The following is a 10,930-nucleotide window of genomic DNA, read 5'->3' as shown; positions in this document are numbered from 1 at the left end:
CAGCCAAAAATCTAACCATATGGATTGCTCAGCAGTTGGGGTCAATTATTCCTTCCAGTATTAGGTGGGCCATCATCCACTTTGTACAGATAATTACTTCTTCATTTTAGTTTTTATTTTAATTTAAAAACATTAAAATTAAACATGATAATCTTGATTTTTGATTTTTTTTTTTTTTGGAATTCTAAGGAACATATTTATGATTGAAGTGTATCTTGATAAACTTTTATAACAGTTAGTTGAGAGTTAATAAATAATGTTCAAAGCAATAATATCGAATCTATATAAGATATCATCTAAAACAATTTAATAATAATTCGTTAAACTTGTACTTCACTTCTCAATTCTTTAAATTTAAAAATAAATAACAAAAAAATCATAAATGACAAATAAAAATACTTTGAGATAGAGTAACATATAAAAGAATAGTTAAAATCAATCCATAGTGTAAAAAAAAATTACAATATGAATTTTTCAAAATGACATTATTTTGATCCTCTCACCTCTTCTTTTCTCCTCTCCACTCATCCTCTTCCTTTTGCAATCTAGAAACAAGAAGATGAAGCACTAGCAATAAACGATAGACGAAGAACGTCACATAACCCAAATTTGTAAACTATGGTTGCCCTATCACTTGCATCACTTAATTGTTTTGTTGTAACATGTGTTGCTTATTCCTATCCCTTCACCATGTCATCTCTGGCATCACAATATCCCATTGTCTCCTCTTTTCATTGTTGTTGCTTGCCCAAGTCACCAATGCTCCATCTTCCCAATGTTCTTAAACAACAAAAAGAGAAGAAGAGCATGAAAGAGAAGAAGAGGGGGGGGGGGGGGGTGAAAGATCAAAACAATATTGTTTTGACAAGTCTAAAGATTATAATTTTTTTCTTTTACGACGTGAACTAATCGATTTTATTTATTCTATACATATAAAACACAATTTTTTCTTCTCTTGCTCCATACTATTCGAGCTGTGAACTCTGGGGAGAGACACGCACACACTTCTCCCCACTCATGATTGTCAATGGCCAGAGAAGTAATGTGTCCATATATAGCCGTACGTGTTTGGAAGTTTTTAAGTCTCAACGATTCATTGGAATCCAATAAGATCTAAGGTGATTTCGATCCATGCACAATGTTACGTGATGTATATTAGGTAAAATATGTAATAAATGAGAATTATGAAATGAACAATATAAAAAGTATACTTTTAATAATTTTTATTGTTTCAAAGAGCTTTAAAATTTTTAAAAATAGAAAAACAAAAATCAAATTCTACTATCCTTTTTCTCATTTCCAAAATGGTAAAAACCAAAAACAAAGTCCCTCACAAGAGAGTTATTTTCACAACCGACAATTTTATCAATTACAACTTATATCTTGAATCCTTTTATTTAATCAGAAGTGAAAGGCTGTAATTTATCCACAGCATTCTACTATCGCCTCATATTATTGTTTCCAAGACTTTAACATTTATTTGAGGTAAAGTCCTTTTAAGTTTTAGTTTTTTTAAAAAAATCTAAAGATTATTTTATTTGACAGAAAGGAAGAGTAAAGGAGACATGGCCAAATATCATAAAGCATTTTGAAAATGCAAAATTAAATTAGAAATACATTCAAAAATGAAGCTAGAGTTGTACTCTGAAAGTATAATATGAAATTTTTATTTATAAATAAATTACTCAAACATACATACAATATTCTTAATCATATGTCACAAAATAAAAAATAAAAAAAAATTATACGACCCCATAGATACATAAGAAACCTGAACCACTGTTATTTTCACAGTGGGCAATGAGCATCACCAAAAGGGGAGAAGAGACATCTTTTTGGGGGGACAATAGGGTTCCCACTAGGCACATATATTATATGTATCCATGCAAAAGGAGAGTGACACTTAAATGGCGACATGCAAACTCCATGCAATCTCCCCCTAAGTTCACCACCAGCTGACACGTGTAACATCACAATACCCATCTACTTCCCCTGCCTTCTCTCTTCCCTTAGCCTCTTCAAACTTTCACAACACAGCCTGCAATCTCCATCATATGGGTAACGCCATTTCAACCATCCCTCAGATTCTTCCCTCCCCATATAAATTCTTCCCCAATTCTTACCCATTGCCATTGCCCCATTCCCTTCTTCCTTCCCTTCCATTTAGAGAGAGTGGTTGGGATAAAAATGTTACAGCTCCATCACGAACCGGTGTTCGGCTTTTGAAGTGTTATTATTCGAAGGTTTAAGATTAGTTTTTGTGTTAACTCGTAATGTCGTCATTTAAATGAATTACATGTCTATTATACATTTTAGTTGCTCCAATATATTTAAATCGAATGCACTAGAGTATTGATGGCACTTTAGTTGAATGTTGACACAAAAGTGCCATATACTTTAGATGTGGGTCGAGTGAAATGTATTGGAGGGACTAAAGTGTATAGTAGTTCAATTAAATGGCGACATTATGAGTTAATGCAAAAGTTAATTTTAAAACTTTGGATGGAGAAGTAACTCAGTTGAATGACGACATTAGGAGTTTATAAATAAAGTTGCTTGTTGAAAAAGAGGATGGGAACACTTTGGTGAGTGGGAATTGCTTATTTGTGCAGTGGCACTGGCCATTTGACACTTTTTAATGGTGTTATTCAAAGGCAGATGGCCAAGTGGAGGGCCAGCCAAATTCAACTCGGTGCATGGCATGGTCATCTTATCTACTCATTCATTCAAATAGTACTTGTCCTCCTCCCTGTCTTTTTGTTAATTTTTTAAATCTGTTTTTGATGGGTTTAGTTTAGCATGGCCCAAAACAATTATATATAAACTCTAAGCTTTGCTAATGGTAGGAAGCTTTGGAAGCATAGCCTAACAAATCTAAAGTTAATTTGTTGGTTTAATTTGTAGTTTTACTAATGATTGAGCCATGTTATGTTATTAGATTCACAAGTTTTGGAAGAATCGATGATATTGTTGCTAATAAGGTCTTCACAAGGTACGAAGCGACTAATCAATTATGTCTAAAATAACTTTTTAACACATATTTTTTTTTAATATAACTTCGATTTGTTCTTATTATTGCATTGGATTTTAGTAGTTGTTCTTCAATTAGATTAATGCACGCGTTTCCGTTCAACTGATTGGCCTTTTAATTTCAAACTATTCTTTTTTTTTTTTTTTACTTTTAACATCCCGATCGAGCTACTTTATCGATCAATTGGATCTAAAATTTTCAGTTGAACCACCCAACGAACCAGTTTAGTACAACTCTCTCAACATTGGTCTCTGGTCTGGTGGTCATAATGCTTCGACTCCTTCCAAGTATGGCCTGTCAACTCAATCGGACGTCAATAATTTCAGCAAGCTAGCTACCTAGTTTGTGTGCATGCACTTCAGCAGCACCAAATCCCTTAATTCTTAATTCTTGACTCCGTTTGATTTGATATGGTTGTATGGTTTAATTTGTGACCTGAAAAAACAGTTTTCAATTGGTAAATCCTAATTTTTTAATATATTTTTTTGATAATATATATATATATACACACACACACATAATATTGATAGTGCATTTGTTTCTATGTCACTTCTAATTATGTTAATTAGGTATATTTTGTACCAATATATTTCTTGTAGCAGTCTAAATTAAATGGAAAAAGAATTAACATAGCTTATATATATATATATATATATGTTTTCATAATTGTGTTTTGAACTAAATTAAACTATAATTTCATGTTTCAAATTTGTTTGATTTATATTTTAGATTGAAATTAAAAAAAATAATAATGTACAGTTCGGTGTTCAATTATTTCAAATTAAACTGTTCACACCCTTAATTTCAAATAAGAATAATGAATGGCGTTATTTTGTATAAATTTGTATTTCCATTTTATCCTTAAAATCTCCGAACACTAGGAGCCGTTCAATTCTTGTCACATTGGAAGGTAGATACCGAACCATTTCAGTCAATTGGCTAATCCAATACGAGAAAGAACTTTATATATATATATATATATATATAAAGCCAACTGTAGCTTATAATTGTAAAATATATCTCACAATGCATGCATATCATACCGTCCATATTTAAAGGCTAAAGACCACCTATATATGTATAGATAGATAGGTACGTACGTAGATGCCATTGCAAGAAGTCGTGTGGACCATTTAACCAGATAGATGCCATTGCATTTTTTGTGGTTTGGCATTTTTGTCCAAGTAGTTTTTTATAGTCATATTAGTTTAGGTTTCAATACTTTGATAAAATGCTATAATGTCCCTTCAATAGCAGTATCAATTAAAGTATGATTAATATAAAATTAATCTTAATCTCCCTAAACTGAAAAGAAAGAATAAAAAAAAATAAGACTTTATAAGTCAGAACTTGTATAGATTCTAACTATCATCGACGACAATTAAAACTCATAAGATTCCAACAAAGGGGAGAAGGAAAATGAGAAAGAAAAAAATAACGATGATGATGGACGGAGATTTTAGATTTAAAAGAAAAAAATAAAGATTTAAAAGATGAAAAAGAACCTTCGTCATTCATGTTCATAGGTGGAAGCCAATAATAAAAGTTTAGACGCAAAAGTCAGTCAATTCTTTACATCCAAATATGAAATGTTCATCTTCATCATCTCCTTTCAAATTTGAAGTTTTCATCATTATTATCTTATTCTTTTAGATGTATCCATCTTTGATTTTTTTCTCTCTAGCTCTATCCACAACACCATAATCTAATGGGTTTAATATCACAAAAAATCTAATAGGTCTATCCATCACATTGATTCTAGAATTAGAACCCATCTAGTGAGCTCCAATATCGAAACTTATATAGCTTTTAGTCAGTAAAGTCTTTTTTGTATTAAATTTTTATTTTTTTAATTAAAGAAAAATTAAAGTTAATTTTATATTAATTACACTTTAATTGACACTTTGATAACATAAGAGGCATTCAGGCAATTCAATCAAGGTACATGGGCTATTTGACTAAAAGCAAATTATAAGAGTATCAGAACAAAAATGCTAAACCACAAAAGTTGTAATACTAATTATATAAACCAAGAGAAGAGAATGATCCTGTAGCCATCTAGGGGTAAAGGAAAAAAAATGAAAATATAACAATATTTTTACAACTGAATATCAACATTGTTAAAGCTTGTAAATACATATGCTAATATTTTTATTGTTCAAAAATTATATCTAGATTTACATTACATAGAATATGTTAAAATTTTTATAAAATTACGCATTTAACAGAGAAAAAGTTAATGTAATGTTTAAAATATAAAAGCTACACATTGTAAATTTAAAACTTGAGAGGGGCAAGTGTAATTTATGTTTTGAGAATTTCTTAAAAGAACATAGCACCATGGTAAAAAGCCCTTTTCTCTCTCTCTCTCTCTCTCTCCATTCACAACTCTAATTCCAAACAAAAAGATACCCACAACTTACCAAGTATTCTACATGTTGAAAATCGTAATCAATCAATCGATCATCTTCTTTCCTATGATTCTAGGATTATTTTTGTAATTATAGTTTAACTTTTGTACATATTTGATTACAGTTGTTTTGCTTTTTATTTCATAGTTTTCTATTATATTCTTTCATATTTTGTAATTCTTCTTTTGTATATAAAGAGTGATTGACCATACTATAAATGAATAAAAATCATTATAGTTTTCACAGCCTTCATTGTTGTGATTTTGTTGTGTTGTATTGTTTTTATTTTTTATTTTTTATTTTTACTTGTGTCATTGTCATGCCTTCATTGTCAGGATTTTTTTTTTTTTTTTTTATCTTTTTGGTTCTTTCTCAACCTTCATAGTTGAAAGACCTTTCAACACTTCTATTCATCTCTTGTGCTTTGACCCAATCGGCAAGATATGTCTTCAGCAACTAGCAACCCTAGTCTAACTTTGCCTAATGTTGGTATGCTATTTTGGGCCACTTATAGTATAGTACAACTAATGACCTCCAAAACTTGAACCCATCCTACAAATTAGATGAAAGAAATTATCTGCAATGTTCTCAAGTGGTAAGAACCTTCTTAAAGGAAAAAAGGAAAACCGAGTCATCTTGATGGAACAAGTCCACAAGAAGACAATCCTAGATTTGCAACATGGGATGAGGAGAACTCTGCAATCATGTCGTGGCTGTGAAATTTCATGCAGCTAGAAATCAGCTACAATTGCATGTTCCTATCAACTACTAAGGAGGTATGGGAAATTGTTCGAAAAACATACTTAAAAATGCAAGATTTGACTTTGATGTTTAAAATCAAGACCAAAATCTTGTCTACAAAACAAAACATGCACGTTTTTATATGATCAAGTATTATAATACAATGAATGGCATGTGGTTAGAATTTGATCACTATCAAAACTTAAAAATGAAAGACAACAAGGATGCCTAAGTTTTGAAGGAATTCATGGAAAGAGATCGAATATTTGAGTTTATAGCATAATTAAACTTAGGGTGCGTTTGATTGCAAGGGTGGAATTTGAGTAGAAAGAAAATGAATTCCATGGAATTGAATTGCCTAGAATTAAATTCTAGGAAAAATGTCAATTGAAGGTGTTTGATTAGTTTAATTTTCTACCTAGAAATTACTATACTTTTCTAACTTTTGGTGTTTGATTGCCATTATTTTCTATGAAAATAGTCATTTTTTCTCACTTTTGGTGTTTGATTATCATTATTTTTCCTAAAAAATAGACATTTTCCATGGAAAGAATACTTTTTTTATCTTGAAATTTGTTCATTTTTATAGTATTAAATTTTTACAATAATACAATATATATTAATAAATTATACACAATTATTTTATAATACATTTTAATAAATTATACATAACTATTTTATCATTACATTTTAATAAATTATATACAATTATTTATCAAATTTTTATATTAATATATATATCAGAATAAAGAATAAAAATAATTTTGAAAAATAAATACATATAGCTATATATTTTTTTTTCTTTGTTCAAGACTCTGCATAATAAAAAAGAAACACATACAAGGTACATAATGAAAAAAAATAACTAGAACTAAAAATCAATGGATTGAAAAGAAAGACAAAGGCAAGCTATCCTTAAAACATTACTTGGTTGGAAATAGATAAACAGATAATAACCAATCACAAGTCCCATTGCAATTCCTATTCCAAACCCAAACCAAATCTGTAAAAAATACATCAATATAAAAAATATGCAATTATCAATATATCTACCACTTCCACCAAATCTACCGTCAATAAAAAAATATGTAGATGACTGCATATACATGATTCAAACGCCAACTAACAACTACTACTACTCTCTCACTTAAACCCAATCTAACTAAAAACTCACTTTAGGTAAGAAATTGAAGGAAGAAATTCAGCCCAATATATGAGCAAAAAGCATAAATAGAGTACAATTCTTGATCCAATTTCATGCCAAGGGGAGTAGTAGGTAAGCGTCATCAGTCATCCAATCCAATCCAATCGGCTGTCACTGCACTTTCTTGATCAAATTAATTTAACAGTGCCCTTCAAGTAGTCAACAGCTCCTGAAATTAAACACATATTTGAGAAAACGAAATGCAAGAGAGATCCAAGTAATTAATAAGAAGCATAAATAATAGAACTACTAAATCAGAACACTGGACAGATAATTTATATTTGACATAAAAGGGCAATGAAAACATAGAGCATGCAAGATCAAAAGTTTAATATTTCATAATAATTTATATAGCAATCTTACGCAAATAGCACCACAAAGAATTCCTAAACCCAGGCAAAACATCAATGTGTATCCAAAGTAGAAGCTAGTCTGGAAGAAGCAAAACAATTTTTATACAAAATATTATATGCATAATGTGAGACAAAGCAACCCTAAACAGAGACCAAGATGATGCAAAAATTGGTCTGTAATTTCATCCTAAGTAGGTTATGACAAATTCTATCACTCATTCCAAACATTCGTAAAATAAAAAAACGACTGATTGATGTTACTAAAAAAGATGACAAATTAAATTCGTAAAATTCAAATCATTAGGAAATCAACAGAGTCAAGTCATCTGGAGCAAAAGGGACGTAATTTTTTTAGAACAAAAAGTGAACTATTATAAATTTAATTATAACCAATTAAACAAATAAACAAAAGAGTTTTTTTAGAGAAACAGCTAGTATTTTCAACATTAATCAAAATATTCCAGTCAAGTCATGTTTTATCCATCTCAAAGTGCACAGACACAGAGTAAATGAATAACACATAAATGAATAAATTACAGCTCAGTTTGGTCATTGGTGACCATGTAGCACAATGTTAACAGCGTCATTAAATAAATGTACTTTGGAAAGTTAAGTTTTATCTGTCCCAATGTGCATATTACACAGAATAACAGATAAAATCGAACAAATTACAGCTTAGTTTGATGACCATGTAGAATGAAGTTACACAGTCAACAAAGAATTGTACTATAAGAAGTTATGTTTTATCTATCTCAATGAGCATAGACAGACACAGGATAACAGATAAATGAACAAATTACAGCTCAATTTGGTGGCTAAGTATATGAAGTTAACACAGTAATTAAAGAATTATACTTTAAGAAGAGAGACACACACATAACACAAGCAAATAAATCAATATATCAAATTATATTGGTGTACAATACTAGTGCATGTCTATGAATAATGGGCACCTTGCACTATTCGTTTCTGCAGCCAGTGACTTGTCCATTTTTTCAGAAACTCCATGTATCAGCTATGTGAAACATACTTTCTCAACCTACAATGGCATATGCCTCATTTAACAATATTTTCATTTGATTCTACACAAGTGGACCCAGAAGTATATATCACAATATGCAGAAGTGACAAAAACCAAAGCTACTTTGGTTTCTTTTTCCTTTATTCCACACAAATATGGACATATATCAGAATATTAAATTTATAATGTTGAGAAGTTTTCTGTATTATAAATTTTTAGAACAAAAATTGCCCAAGATGGGGAAGATGGCGACGAAAGCTTACCGTGGACGAAGATGGCAACGAGGATGAACGGCGGTCTGCAAGTCGGAATCGGAGGTCGACTTTGGCGGAGATGGCGAACACAAATATCGCTCGCTGAAATAGAAACCAAGATCACTCGCTGAAACAGAGAACAAGATCGCTTCCAGTGGACGAAGACTCCAGATCGATGGTTGAAGACCAAGATCACTCACTGAAACAGAGAGAAAAACCAAGATCGGTGGACGAATACTAAGATCGCTCGCCGGATCTACAGAAATAAGAACAGAACGAGGACGGAAACCTTACTGTGGAAAAAGATGAAGATGCACTGGTGGTGTGAAACTCGAAATCGAAGATGGCCTTCTGCGGAGATAGCGATGAAAACGAATTCAGAGCTGGTCTTTTGTGGAGATGACGACGAAGCCCAAGTCGAAGATCGATGGCGGTGGATGGCGAGTCACATGAAGTCGGTGATGGTCTTCTTCGATGGTGGATGGCGACTCACAGGAAGTCGGAGATGGCGACGAAGCCCAAGTAAGGGCTCGACTTCGGTGGTGGATGGCGACGAGGAGGAAGGGGACGAAGTCGACTTGAATGGGAGAGGAAACCCTAGAGAAATCGATGTGAACTGTGCTGTGCGCGCGGTGATTCAATTCCCTGGAAATGGAAAACAAGCCCCCCGCAAGGAAAATCATTTCCCGCAAAAGCGAGAAAAGGGCGTCACGTGATCGAAAATGGGAATTTAATTTCTATAGAAAATAATTGTAATCAAACACTACAAAAGTTAGAACTTAGGTAGAAAATACTTATTTTCCATGGAAAATAAGTGCAATCAAACAGACCCTTAGAGTTTAACTCAATTCAAGTTCAAATAGTTGGCGAATAAAAGCTACCAGTGTTGAGTGAAGTCTTTTCCATTGTTCAAGCTAAAAAAAGCAGACAACTTAGTCATGTTAGAGTCTTAGCAAACTAAAGGATCTGCCATGGTATCAAGGAAAACTAATGAAGGAAAGCAAACTATAGGAAGACAGAACGATCACATGAAACTATCCATTAAAATGGTCTTTGGTGCATGCACATTTTGTAAGAAGCCACGTCACATGAGAAAAAATTGTTTCAAGATTTATGGAAAAACCTAATGCTTGGTTGAATTGGTGGATTCAAGAGATAGGCACAAGAGTCCGCTAACAATGTCAAAATGGAATATCAATCACAAGATAACCCTTCCAATAGTGATGAACTTGGTGGGCTGAGTAAGGAAGAAATTGAGAAATTGCGAGATTTTATTCAATCCCTTTCTAGCTCTAATTTTATATGCTTTCTAGTTACTTCTGGTAAGTGTCTCTTTTTTTGTTTCTTTAATGCTAATGAAAGTCCATACCATACTTCATGGACTCTCGACTCAGGAGCAACCAATCGCATGACACCATATTCCATCTCATTTGAAATCTATAAACCTTTTTGAGGAAGTAAAGGAATTGTTGTTGCAAATGATTCTCATATTCCAATTGCTGGTTAAGGCGATATTAATCTTATTCCAAACATCCATTTACACAATGTTTTTCATGTTTTAAAGTTATCTACCAATCTTATGTCTATTAGCCAAATTACTAAATATTTGAACTGTAGCGTTACTTTTTTTTTTTTTTTTAACACACCATGTTTTCTATCTAGACTTCAAGGAACATGATTGGACTTGCTAAGCTTAAGGATGGATTCTACTATCTTGAGGCAACAAACAGTTTTAATGGACCAAGGCAACAGTTGACCTTCTAATCACAATGTACCTCCTCTCAAGCTGCTACTTCCAAGAACTTGCCAAAGATCTTACTACAACACTATTAGTTTGGTCCTTCAAGGGTTTGCAATTGCACGGGGGCTAAATGATTTGTTTCCTTAATTGATGATTACACTAGAGTCACTTGGG

General features: G+C 32.0%; 1 protein-coding gene across 1 annotated transcript in view; it reads right to left on the bottom strand.

Moving 5' to 3' along the window:
* The window catches only part of LOC127794885 (proteasome subunit alpha type-4), a 66,833-nt gene extending 57,763 nt beyond the window's left edge, over nt 1–9,070 (bottom strand). Inside the window, exon 1 of the mRNA XM_052326164.1 lies at nt 9,025–9,070. The gene's annotated coding sequence lies outside the window, so the exon portion shown is untranslated. The remainder of the gene's footprint in view (nt 1–9,024) is intronic.
* Between the last annotated feature and the right edge of the window lie 1,860 nt (nt 9,071–10,930).

Source organism: Diospyros lotus, chromosome 2 (genome assembly GCF_014633365.1).
Source record: "Diospyros lotus cultivar Yz01 chromosome 2, ASM1463336v1, whole genome shotgun sequence".
Lineage (NCBI taxonomy): Eukaryota > Viridiplantae > Streptophyta > Magnoliopsida > Ericales > Ebenaceae > Diospyros > Diospyros lotus.
This window is presented reverse-complemented; position numbering and strand designations above follow the sequence as displayed.